This window comes from Arachis stenosperma, chromosome 6, assembly GCF_014773155.1.
Source record: "Arachis stenosperma cultivar V10309 chromosome 6, arast.V10309.gnm1.PFL2, whole genome shotgun sequence".
Lineage (NCBI taxonomy): Eukaryota > Viridiplantae > Streptophyta > Magnoliopsida > Fabales > Fabaceae > Arachis > Arachis stenosperma.
Window position 1 is genome coordinate 100,550,891 of NC_080382.1, and position 11,329 is coordinate 100,562,219.

Sequence of the window (11,329 nt, forward strand, 5' to 3'; positions counted from 1 at the left end):
GTGAGAATGATGATGAGTGTCACGGATCATCACATTCATCATGTTGAAGTGCAACGAATATCTTAGAACAAGAATAAGCTTAATTGAATAGAAAATAGTAGTAATTGCATTAAAACTCGAGGTACAGCAGAGCTCCACACCCTTAATCTATGGTGTGTAGAAACTCCACCGTTGAAAATACATAAGTGATAGTGGTCCAGGCATGGCCGAACGGCCAGCCCCCCATGAACGTGATCAATAGTCTCCTAAGATGAATAATAGATTAAATTTGAGACCAAAGATGTGGTCAAAAAGACACCAGTACAATAGTAAAAAGTTCTATTTATACTAGACTAGCTACTAGGGTTTACAGAAGTAATTAATTAATGCAGAAATCCACTTTCAGGGCCCACTTGGTGTGTGCTTGGGCTGAGCTTGAGCTTTACAAGTACAGAGACTTCTCTTGGAGTTGAACGCCAAGTTGTAACGTGTTTTTGGCGTTCAACTCTGGTTCGTGACGTGTTTCTGGCGTTTGACTCCAGAATGCAACATGGAACTGGCGTTGAGCGCCAGTTTGCGTCATCTAATCTCGAATAAAGTATGGACTATTAACTATTGCTGGAAATCTCTGGATGTTTACTTTTCAATGCTGTTGAGAGCGCGCCATTTGGAGTTTTGTAGCTCCAGAAAATCCATTTCGAGTGCAGGGAGGTCAGATTCCAACAGCATCAGCAGTCCTTTGTCAGCCTTTTATTAGAGTTTTGCTTAGGTCCCTCAATTTCAACCAGAAAATACCTAAAATTACAGAAAAATACACAAACTCATAGTAAAGTCCAGAAATGTGAATTTAGCATAAAAACTATTGAAAACATCCCTAAAAGAAGCTAGATCCTACTAAAAATTACCTAAAAACAATGCCAAAAAGCGTATAAATTATCCGCTCATCAGGGCGCTGAGAAGTTGCGCGAAGCAGAGAGTGATGGTGCAGAGCAGCAAGGGCACCAGGCTATGTTCCGGTCTAAAGATGGGAAAGGGAACGGTTGAGAGAAAAGGAAGGGTTAGGTGATGGTGAGTGTGGTTCACCGGTAGCAATGGAGGACCGCGGCGTTGCTTACAGTGACAGGGGAGAAAACGGACGGAGGAGGGGAAAAGATAAGCGAGGAAGAATGGGGAAAGGAGAGAGGAGTGGTGGTCGGCGGCGGTACGGTCGCCAGAAAGGTGTTTGACGGTAGTGGTGGTTACAAGGAAGTTTGAGGTGGGACTGGTGTTTTGGAGGGAGAGGAAAAGGAAATGAAACGTTGAAGGAGAAGAGAGTGATCGACGCGATGGCTAGGGCTTGCGAGTCTAGAGGGTTAGTGCGTTTGAATCCACGCGTCCGCGTAGTGCACGCGTGCGCGTGGGTGGACAGAAGGGTAAAACACGCGGAAGCATCATACATGCGAACGCGTACAGGGTGCGAGTGATCATCGACGTGTATGCGTATAGCACGCGTACGCGTGGGTGGAACCAAGAATACATCAATGCGAAAGCGTCATCCACGCTTACGTGTGGATCGCAGTTGTGCCGTTGGCACAAAACGAGCACAAAAGAGCCACAACTCTGGTTTTAGTACCAGGAGTTGTGAAAACGCATCAACGCGCACGCATATAGAAACACTAAAACAGAGCTGAGCATGATCCTAACACTATCTACAACTCAAAATCAACCAAAATGCAAAATTAACAAAAATCTTTTAAGCTTTTTGAAAATTTTCCAAATACAAAACAAAGGAACCTTGCACTACAAGCAAAGTGCTATTCAAGATAAAGGTGCAACTTAAACGAACTAACAACCAAGGCATTTTGATTAAGGGAAATTGTCTATCGGTAAAGAATTTCTCAATGAAATCTCGTTGCAAGTATAGTTCTAAACCAACAAACAATTCCTCAATACAAAATTTGTTTATCACAAGTACAAATCCCAATAAAAATAAACCGAAGTATTTAAACCTCGAGTCGTCTCTCAAGGAATTGCAGGGAAGTGTGCTCAGTTATTGGTTATGGGTTGTATGTTTTGGAGTTTTGAATAAGGGACAAGAAAAGTAAATGAAAAGAAAGTAAATAAACTCAAATGGTAAAAAGGTCTTGGCAAGGGTTGATGGTTAAGGATCTCTGTCCTTGTTACTAACCACAACATGATAATTGCAAGGATCAATCTCATTAAGTCATCCTCTAACAAGTGAAGGAAAGTCAAATGAGCTTTATCAATCCCAATCCATAAGTCCTAGCCACTCACTAATTGACTTAGTAAAAGCTAGTGTCAATGGATACCAATTATCAATCACTTGGACATTAGCAACTCAAGGTCACCAAAGTTACCATCTCAAGCCAAGAACACAAAAATCTACACTAAAATCCAACCAAGCATTTTATCAAACACTTGGAAGGTATAAAAGGAAAGCATGGTAAAATGATAAGAAATGTAAATTCTAACAACTACCAAAGCAAGAAATTAACAATAACAAAGCAATTAAACAATAAGGAACAGAAAACATAAATTGCATTAAAGGAAATGAAAGGAAACAAGAGTGCTCATAAAAACAACAAAATAAAGGAAATAACAAATAAAACTAAGAAAGCAAGGATGTAGCAACAAGAAATTGAGAAGGAAAGTAAATAAAATCAACAATTAAAACCTAGATCTAAGAGAGATTAAACTAAATCTAACCTAATTCTAGAGAAAAAAGAGAGCTTCTCTCTCTAGAAATCTAACCTAAAGCATGGTAAAAACTCAACTAACACTTCTTGGTTCATCTCCCTTCAATCCTTGGATTAAAAAATATCAGAAATGGGTTGGATTGGGCCCAAAATACTTCAGAAATCGCTGGCCACGAATTGCCTTTAGTAAGTCACACTAATCCTGCGACGCGTGCGTGTGGAACGACGTGTACGTGTCCCTAAACGCAGTGCAACTATGACAAATTTTATATCATTTTAAAATCCTGGATGTTAGATTTCCAACGCAATGGGAACTGCCTCATTTAAATCTCTGTAGCTCAAGTTATGATCGGTTTAGTACAAAGAGGTCAGGATTGACAGCTTAGCGATTCCTTCATTCTCCATGAGTTCTACATTTTTACATGCTTTTTCTTCATTCCCTCAATCCAATCTTTGCCTTCTGGTGCACGAAATTGTGATCACACTTTTCACAACTCCGCACAACTAACCAGCAAGTGCACTGTGTCGTCCAAGTAATACCTTACGTGAGTAAGGGTCGATCCCACGGAGATTGACAGCTTGAAGTAAGCTATGGTCATCTTGTAAATCTCAGTCAGGCGAATTCAAATGGTTATAAGGATTTGACAAATAAAATGGAAAATAACATAGAGATACTTATGTAATTCATTGGTGGGAATTTCAGATAAGCGTTTGGAGATTCTTTGTTGCTTCTGAACCTCTGCTTTCCTATTGCCTTCATTCAATCATGTGTCCTCCCTTCTATGGCAAGCTGTATGATCCTCTCAGTGAAAATGGTCCCGCTACAGTTTCTATACGGCTAATCAACTGTCAGATTTCTCGTCTCGGATGAAAAATACCAGGCACAGCTACCGCAGGGCTAATCATCTGTCAGTTCTCACTTGTGTCGGAATAAGATCCATTCATCCTTTTGCACACTGTCACTGCTCCCAACATTCGCAAGTTTGAAGCTCCTCACAGTCATCCCTTCCTAGATCCTACTCGGAATACCACAGACAAGGTTTAGACCTTCCAGATCTCAAGAATGCTATCTATTGATTCTAGCCTATACCACGAAGATCCTAATCTATAATTCGGATGCTCTGTTGTCAGGAGAGGCGATGCGAATCAGTGGATCAGAGACCCAAGAGAATATACTTCGGATGTTGTCTAATGACTACATTGAACATCATGTAGACCGCTTTGTGGTTTTCAGGCATGCGGATCTTGGTTAAGCGAGTAATGAAGATAGTGGGTGATTGTCACGGGTCACCCCCCTTGATTCTGACTTAACTGAATTAAGTACGAGAGTATATCTTGGAGAAGAAGTAGGCGTGAATTGAAGGAAAAACAATAGTACTTGCATTAAGAAGAAATGGTCTAGGCATGATAAACGATAAAAGGGTTCAAAGACCTCTAATACAATAGTAAAAAGTGCTATTTATACTAAACTAGTAAACTAGGTTTACAAAAAATGAGTAGTTAGTGCAGAAATCCACTTCCGGGACCCACTTGGTGTGTGCTTGGGCTAAGCTTTGAAGCTTTCACGTGCATAGGCCATCCTTGGAGTTAAACGTCAGTTTGGGTGCCAGTTTGGGCGTTTAACTCCAGCTTTGGTACCAGTTTTGGCGTTTTACGCCAGAAAATGGTCTTTGGTGGGTGTTTGGACGCCAGTTTGGGCCATCAAATCTCGGGCAAAGTATAGACTATTATACATTTCTGGAAAGCCCAAGATGTCTACTTTCTAACGCAATTGAGAGAACGCCAATTGGGCTTCTATTGCTCTAGAAAATTCACGTCGAGTGCAGGAGGGTCAGAATCCAACAGCATCTGCAGTCCTTTCTCAGCCTTTGAATTAGATTTTTGCTCAGGTCCCTCAATTTCAGCCAGAAAATACCTGAAATTACAGAAAAACACACAAAATCATAGTAAAGTCCAGAAATGTGAATTTTGCATAATAAATAATAAAAATATACTAAAAAGTAACTAAAACATACTAGAAACTACCTAAAAACAATGCCAAAAAGCGTATAAATTATCCGCTCATCACAACACCAAACCTAAATTATTGCTTGTCCCCAAGCAACCAAAAACAAAATAGGATAAAAAGAAGATAATATACAATAAATTCCAAAACATCAATGAAGTTTAGTTCTAATTAGATGAGCGGGGCTAGTAGCTTTTTACTTCTGAACAGTTTTGGCATCTCACTTTATCCTTTGAAGTTCAGAATGATTGGCATCTATAGGAACTAAGAATTCAGATAGTGTTATTGATTCTCCTAGTTTAGAATGTTGATTCTTGAACACAGCTTCTTTATGAGTCTTGGCCGTGACCCTAAGCATCTTGTTTTCCAGTATTACCACCGGATACATAAATGCCACAGACACATAACTGGGTGAACCTTTTCAGATTGTGACTCAGCTTTGCTAGAGTCCCCAGTTAGAGGTGTCCAGAGTTCTTAAGCACACTCTTTTGCTTTGGATCATGACTTTAACCACTCAGTCCCAAGCTTTTTCACTTGGACCTTCATGACACAAGTACATGGTTAGAGACAGCTTGATTTAGCCGCTTAGCCCAGGATTTTATTCTTTTGGGCCTTCCTATCCACTGATGCTCAAAGCCTTGGATCCTCTTTACCCTTGCCTTTTAGTTTAAAGGGTTATTGGCTTTTTCTTTATTTTTCGCATTTTTTTTCCGCAAGCTTTGTATTTTCACTGCTTTTTCTTGCTTCAAGAATCAATTTTATGATTTTTCAGATTATCAATAACATTTCTCTTTGTTTAGCATTCTTTCAAGAGCTAACAATTTTAACATTCATAAACTTCACTATAAAAAATATACACTGTTCAAGCATTCATTCAGAAAACAAAAAGTATTGCCACCACATCAAAATAATTAAACTAATTTCAAGATAGAATTCAAAATTCATGTACTTCTTGTACTTTTGCAATTAGAAACATTTTTCATTTAAGAAAGGTGAAAGATTCATAGGACATTCATAGCTTCAAGGCATAGACACTAGACACTAATGATCATGTAATAGAGACACAAACATAGAGCATAAAAACCAAAAAACAGAAAAATAAGAACAAGAAAATTAAAGAACGGGTCCACCTTAGTGACGGCGGCTAATTCTTCCTCTTGAAGATCCTATGGAGTGCTTGAGCTCTTCAATATCTCTTCCTTGCCTTTGTTGCTCCTCCCTCATGGCTCTTTGGTCCTTTCTAATTTCATGGAGGATAATGTAGTGCTCTTGGTGCTCCATCCTTAGTTGCTCCATATTGGAACTCAAATCCCCTAAAGAGGTGTTGAGTTGCTCCCAATAATTGTGTGGAGGAAAATGCATCCCTTGAGGCATCTCAGGGATTTCTTGATGAGGGACTTCCTCATGCTCTTGTTGAGGTCCATGAGTGGGCTCTCTTGTTTGTTCCATCATCTTTTTAGTGATAGGCTTGTCCTCTTCAATGAGGATGTCTTCCTCTATGACAATTCCGGCTAAATTGCATAGGTAACAGATGAGATGAGGAAAGGCTAACCTTGCCAAAGTGGAGGGCTTGTCAGCCACATTGTATAGTTCTAGAGGTATGATCGCATGAACTTCCACTTCCTTTCCAATCATGATGCTATGGATCATGATAGCCCGATCCACAGCTACTTCGGATCAGTTGCTGGTACACGAAATCGTGAGCTCATACTTTTCTCACAACTCCGCGCAGCTGACCAGCAAGTGCACTGGGTCGTCCAAGTAATACCTTATGTGAGTAAGGGTCGATCCCACGGAGATTGTCGGATTGAAGCAAGCTATGATCACCTTGTAAATCTCAGTCAGGCAAATTCAAATGGTTAAGGGATTTTAATAATTAAAAGATGAATAAGACATAAAATAGATAGAGATACTTATGTAATTCATTAGTGAGAATTTCAAATAAGCATATAAAAATGCTTATTTCCTCCTGAATCTCTACTTTCCTACTGCTTTCATCCAGTCATGCGTACTCCTTTCCATGGCAAGCTGTATGTTGGTGGATCACCGTTGTCAACGGCTACCATCCATCCTCTCAGTGAAAATGATCCTCTATGGTTTCCCGCATGGCTAATCAGTTGTCGGTTCTCGATCGTGTCGGAATAAGATCCATTGATCCTTTTGCGCACTGTCAGTTCTCTCCACAGTCGTGAGTTTGAAGTGTGTCACAGTCATCCCATCCCGGATCCTACTCGGAATACCACAGACAAGGTTTAGACTTTTCGGATCTCAAGAATGCTGCCAATTAATTCTAGCTTAAACCACGAAGACTCTGATCGCATGGAATGAAAGGCTCTGTTGTTAGGAGAGGCAACCATGCGTCGTGAACCAAGAGTCCAAGAGATATGCATTCAAGCTTGTTTTCAGGTAGAACGAAAGTGGTTGTCAAGCACTCGTTCATAAGTGAGAATGGTGATGAGTGTCACTTGATTATCACATTCATCATGTTGAAGTACGAATGGATATCTTAGAACAAGAATAAGCTTGAATTGAATAGAAAACAGTAGTAATTGCATTGATTCATGAGGAGCAGCAGAGCTCCACACCTTAATCTATGAGGTGTAGAAACTCCACCGTTGAAAATACATAAGAGCATGGTCTAGACATGGCCAAATGGCCATGCCTCCCAAATAACATGAAACAATCGAAAAGGGTTTAAAGACCTGATCCCAAGATCAAAGATGATCAAAAGATGAAAATACAATAGTAAAAGGTCCTATTTATAGTGAACTAGTAACCTAGGGTTTACAAAAATAAGTAAATGATGCAGAAATCCACTTTCGGGGTCCACTTGGTGTGTGCTTGGGTTGAGCATTGAAGCTTTCACGTGCATAGGCTTTTTTTGGAGTTAAACGCCAGCTCTGGTGCCAGTTTGGGAGTTTAACCCCAGCTTTTATGCCAGTTCGGGCATTTAACGCCAGAAAAGGGTCTCTGACCGATTTTTTGACGCCAATTTGGGCCATCAAATATCGGACAAAGTATGGACTATTAAACAATGCTGGAAAGCCCAAGATGTCTACTTTCTAATGCATTTGAGAGCGTGCCAATTGGGCTTTTGTAGCTCCAGAAAATCCACTTCAAGTGCAGGGAGGTCAGAATCCAACAGCATCTTCAGTCCTTTTTCAGCCTCTGAATCAGATTTTTGCTTAGGTCCCTCAATTTCAGCCAGAAAATAATTGAAATCACAGAAAAACACACAAACTCATAGTGAAGTCCAGAAATGTGATTTTAGCATGAAAGCTAATAATTATATACTAAAATCTAACTAAATCATACTAAAAACTACCTAAAAACAATGCCAAAAAGCGTATAAATGATCTGCTCATCAGTTGCTAGTAGGAATGATAGAGCGTTAGATGAACTCTAACCATTCTCTAGCCATGGTTTGAGGTCAAGCCTTCTCAGTTAAACCAGCTTGCCATTGGAGTCTCTCTTCCATTGGGCTCCTTCTACACAGATGTCCCTGAGGACTTGGTCCAACCTTTGATCAAAGTTGACCCTTCTTGTGAAAGGATGAAGATCTTCTTGCATCATTGGCAAGTTGAATGCCAACCTCACATTTTCTGGACTGAAATCTAAGTATTTCCCCCGAACCATTGTGAGCAAATTCTTTGGGTTCGGGTTTATACTTTGATCATGGTTCTTAGTGATCCATGCATTAGCATAGAACTCTTGAACCATTAAGATTCCGACTTGTTGAATGGGGTTGGTGAGAACTTCTCAACCTCTTCTCCGAATCTCTTGTCGGATCTCTGGATATTCGCTCTTTTTGAGCTTGAAGGGAACCTTAGGAATCACCTTCTTCTTGGCCACAACTTCATAAAAGTGGTCTTGATGAACCTTTGAGATGAATCTCTCCATCTCCCATGACTCGAAGGTGGAAGCAATTGGCTTCCCTTTCCTCTTTCTAGAGGTTTCTCTGGCCTTAGGTGCCATTAATGGTTATAAAAAAAACAAAAAGAGAATCCGTGTGATATGGGTTGGGTTTGGGAGGGAAATGGTTTGAATTTGAGTAGGTGGGGGTAGGATTTGATAGGTGAATGGTGTACGGGGAAGGGTGTGATGGAAAGGTGTGAAAAAGAGTAAGAATGAGTTAGGGTAGGTAGGGATCCTGTAGGATCCATAGATCCTGAAGTGTCAATAATTTCTCATCCCTGCACCTTTCTGGCGTTTAAACGCCCTCTGTGTGCCATTTCTGGCGTTGAACGCCAGGCTGCTGTCAAACTGGGCGTTAAACGCCCATTCTGCTACCCTTACTGGCGTTTAACGCCAGCCAGACACCAAACACCCTGTTCTGGCATTAAACGCCAGTCTGTGTGCCATTTCTAGTGTTTAACACCCAAAAATGGTGCCAGACTGGGCGTTAAACGCACAATTTGCTATCCTTACTGGTGCTTAAACGCCAGTAAGCTCATCCTACAGGATGTGCTATTTTTGATGCTGTTTTTGATTTTGCTTTAATTCTACAGCTATTTTTATGACTCCACATGATCATCAACCTAAAGAAAACATAGACTAATACTAGAAAATAAAAATGAGAAAGTAATTAATATAGATAAATAAAATTGGGTTGCCTCCCAATAAGCACTTCTTTAATGTCAATAGCTTGACAGGAAGCTCTTACAGAGCTTCACAAAAGCTCAGAGCATGGTTGTGGCCTCCCAACACCAAACTTAGAAGTTGAGTGTGGGGGCTCTGTCTGACTCTGTATTGAGAGAGGCTTTTTATGCTTCTTCTCCATGTTTACAGAAGAAGATCCTTGAGTCTTGAACATAAGGTAATCCTAATTCAATTGAAGGACTAACTCTCCTCTGTCCACAACAATCACAGCCCTTGCTGTGGCTAGAAAGGGTCTTCCAAGGATGATGGATTCATCCTCATCCTTCCTAGTGTCTAGGATTATGAAGTCAGTAGGGACGTAAAGGCCTTCAACCTTCACTGAGACATCCTCTACAAGTCCATAAGCCTGTTTCATTGATTTGTCTGTCATCTCTAGTGAGATTTTTGCAGCTTGTACCTCAAAGATCCCTAGTTTCTCCATTACAAAGAGTGGCATGAGGTTGATACCTGACCCCATGTCACACAGAGCCTTTTCAAAGGTCATGGTGCCTATGGTGCAATGTATTAAGAACTTTCCGGGATCCGGATTCTTTTGAGGCAATGTCTGCTGAATCCATGTATTTAGTTCATTGATGAGTAATGAACGTTCATCCTCCCAAGTATCATTACCAAATAACTTGGCATTCAACTTCATGATTGCTCCCATATACTGAGCAACTTGCTCTTCAACAATGTCTTCACCCTCATCAGAGGAAGGATATTCATCATAGCTCATGAATGGCAACAGTAAGTTCAGTGGAATCTCTATGGTCTCTGTATGAGCCTCAAATTCCTTTGGTTCCTCAATAGGGAACTTCTTATTGGTCAGTGGACATCCCTTGAGGTCTTCCTCACTGAGAATCACTGCCTTTTCACTCTCTCCAGATTTGGCCACTTTGGATGTGGTTATGGCTTTGTACTCTCTTTTGGGATTCTCTTTTGTATTGCTTGGGAGAGTATTAGGAGGAGTTTCAGTAACTCTTTTACTCAGCTGATCCACTTGTGCCTCCAAATTTCTGATAGAGGACCTTATTTCATTCATGAAACTGAGAGTGGTCTTAGATAGATCAGAGACTATGTTTGCTAAGCCAGAGAGGCTCTGCTCAGAATTCTCTATTTGTTGCTGAGAAGATGATGGAAAAGGTTTGCTATTACCAAACTTATATCTCCCACCATTATTGTTGTTGAAGCCTTGTTGAGGCTTCTGTTAATCCTTCCAAGAGAAATTTGGATGATTCCTCCATGAAAGATTATAGGTGTTTCTATAGGATTCTCCCATATAATTTACCTCTTCCATTGCAGGATTCTCAGGGTCATAAGCTTCTCCTTCAGAGGAGGCTTCTTTAGCACTGCCGGATGCAGCTTGCAATCCAGTCAGATTCTGAGAAATCATATTGACTTGCTGAGTCAATATTTTGTTCTGAGCCAATATGGCATTCAGAGTATCAATCTCAAGATCTCCTTTCTTCTGAATCATCCCATTATTCACAGGATTTCTTTCAGAAGTGTACATGAACTGGTTATTTGCAACCATCTCAATGAGTTCCTAGGGTTCTGCAGGGGTTTTCAGATGAAGAGATCCACCAACAGAATAGTCCAATGACATCTTGGACAATTCAGACAGACTATCATAGAATATACATCTGATGCTCCACTCTGGAAGCATGTCAGAAGGACACCTTTTGGTTAATTGCTTGTATTTTTCCCAAGCTTCATAGAGGGATTCACCTTCCTTTTGTTTGAAGGTTTGGACTTTCACTCTAAGCTTGCTCATCTTTTGAGGTGGAAAGAATTTTGTCAAGAAAACATTGACCAACTTTTCCCAAGAGTTCAGGCTTTCTTTAGGTTGTGAGTCCAACCATGTTCTAGCTCTGTCTCTTACAGCAAAAAGGAAAAGCATAAGTCTGTAGACCTCGGGATCAACCCCATTGGTCTTGATAGTATCACAGATCTGCAAGAATTCAGCTAAGAACTCATGAGGATCTTCTGATGGAAGTCCATGAAACTTGTA

The 11,329-nt window shown here is 40.5% G+C and overlaps 1 non-coding gene across 1 annotated transcript; it reads left to right on the forward strand.

The window, feature by feature from the left end:
- The first annotated feature begins 10,978 nt into the window (after positions 1-10,978).
- Positions 10,979-11,086, forward strand: LOC130938617 (small nucleolar RNA R71). The gene has a single exon (XR_009069776.1). It is a non-coding gene; the product is annotated as a small nucleolar RNA R71 (small nucleolar RNA).
- Positions 11,087-11,329: the final 243 nt, after the last annotated feature.